Genomic DNA, 2,234 nt, shown 5'->3' with positions numbered 1-2,234 from the left:
AACAGTCCAAACAGAACATATGTCCACAAATAACCTGTTAACATCTTTAATGCAATCAGACAAATGGCAAACAAAGTGGACTAATTGCACAAAGTCAAAAGCTCATTTCAATCATTGAACCTGTTCAATGTTCTACTGGTTCAACCTATGAATATTTGCAAAAATCTATTTACCTGTTCATCGTGGGATTTTTAAAAATTTCAGCCAGAGCATCTGCTGTCTTCCCAGTTTTGATGCCTTCCGTCTGAATAAGGTCATCAGTCGAGGAAGATAGCGGTCAAGCTCAGCATAGCACGTGTTGGGCAGGTTCTGATTTGTAATCCGCTGGAACTCTGCATACAACTACATAGAAATAACAGCCAGAGGAGAATACAGCAACAACACTTATTAAAAAAAACAGTTCAATTTGAAGAATCTTGCACACATTAATAAAGCAAAAATATCAGCCAAATGAGTAAGAATCACAATTTTCACTTTAAAAGAGAGAGCTGATCCATATTACCTCAGACTCTATTTTGAGAGCAGGCCAGAGGTCCATGAGGTCGTTCACTGGTGGGCAGGACATCACTATGGTCTGTCGGCGTAGGGGAAATGTGGTCTCCATCATCTTTCTAATGAGGGGCAGTTTCTTCTCAGTCTTCTTCAACAATTTTGCAAGCAAATACAAAGTTAAGTAAAATATGATTAGTGGTTCGTAAACAGAACACATTCATTAATTGTTGACTTAAATACAGCAAAACACTTTATTTTGATCAAACAGGCAAGTAGAAAAAACAATGATGTGTGTATGTGGGAGTGCGTATGATTTGGGGTTACCACACTAAAACCTTGTCTGAGAAAAAAAAAACAATTCAAGTTATTGGTATTTAGAGGGCGGGAAGGTGGGGGGTGATAGAAGAATTCACATTCATTGGATTACCTGGTATCGTTATCACATCTCCAGTTATCTTCCTTAACTTCTTGAAACTGAAACAGCAAGATGCAAAGGCATAAACTGATCTGAAACTGAACAATTAAAAGCATTCAAAGAGTGTCAAATTATAAATACTTCCATTTATAAATGTTCCCTGTTAATGATCTTTTCATTTAATCCCCATAAGTGTCAAGTTACTAAAGCCATCAAGCAAAATTAACATTACTGTAAAGAAAAGCAGCCACACTTGAACCTTAGTGCATGGTTAATCAACAATAATACCATTTCTACAAACCAAAGCTTTACTATTAAGGGTTTTTACTTTATTCATCTTTGTCATGAAAAGCAGCTTGCCTCCAGCAGGGTCGTTTGTTTTAAAACCGAGGCAACACAAGTAGGCAGGCACGGGCAGTTGACTCGTTCTGTTAACAGCAATCTCCGTGTCTCAGACAGTCTGCTCACACAGAATTTAAAACTAGCGTCCCTAGAAGCTACACAGAGGGCGCGGACTTGCAGTGTAGGAACTCAGTTTGAGGCGTTTATGCTCTTTTGTGCACTATTGAAAGTTTCCATCAACAAAAAACTAACTATTGCATATGAAGTGTCTGTTAGTGCTTCTACTAACATACCAGGTGTCTGTTCGTGCTTCTACTAACAACTAATTTTCTAACACCACCTTTAAGCGGGGAATGAGCGTGTGATTACTAGATTCATCCGTCGTCAAATTCTTCAGGGAGTCGGTTAGTGGTAGCTAGGTCGCTAGTTGTGCTGCTGGAGTGCGTAACGTCAAAGTCCTTCTAAATAGTCTCTGGTAACGTTATTGGTCGCTAAAGTGGCTAGCTCGCTCTTTAGCAGCTAACCTATATCTGACAAGTTGCCAATCCCTACAAGACTCCCGTGATAAGCCAGTGAAGGGCGGGGGTGCGGAAGGTCACGCTCTCTGAGACAAAACACATAAAAAATGTATAAAAAGTAAAAGAAGAGAATGAATATTAACATTCAAAACTTACAGTAAGTCCAGTGAGCCTGATTTCTGCTGCGTAGGTAGTTTCTGCAACCCTACTGTCTGCTGCTTCCCGCCTTGCTGCGTTGTTCAAACTTTTCTTCTTCTGTGTTTTTCCAAAGAGCGCGTAAGGAATCAGTGTAGTGTGCAAATTGCGCCACCTTCTGCTTCGCAGGTTGAATCAGAGATTAACTCGCCATACAAAATTATCCCTGCAGCTGCTTTAAATAAAAATAAAAAGAATATATAGGCTACATTAAACTGATGAAGCAAAAATAAATAAAATAAATACATTTTGTCCTCCACTAATGTCTAATG

At 39.1% G+C, this 2,234-nt stretch overlaps 1 long non-coding RNA gene across 6 annotated transcripts; it reads right to left on the bottom strand.

The window, feature by feature from the left end:
• Positions 1–234: 234 nt before the first annotated feature.
• LOC120559421 lies at positions 235–2,033 on the bottom strand. Of its 6 annotated transcripts, none has more exons than XR_005639255.1 (4): positions 1,924–2,033; positions 920–1,005; positions 503–640; positions 235–342 (listed from the first exon to the last, which is right to left on the bottom strand). It is a non-coding gene; the product is annotated as an uncharacterized LOC120559421 (long non-coding RNA). The 6 variants fall into 6 exon arrangements; XR_005639258.1 differs by having other exon boundaries at positions 503–637; XR_005639256.1 differs by having other exon boundaries at positions 920–966.
• Positions 2,034–2,234: the final 201 nt, after the last annotated feature.

This window comes from Perca fluviatilis, chromosome 5 (assembly GCF_010015445.1).
Source record: "Perca fluviatilis chromosome 5, GENO_Pfluv_1.0, whole genome shotgun sequence".
Lineage (NCBI taxonomy): Eukaryota > Metazoa > Chordata > Actinopteri > Perciformes > Percidae > Perca > Perca fluviatilis.
This window is presented reverse-complemented; position numbering and strand designations above follow the sequence as displayed.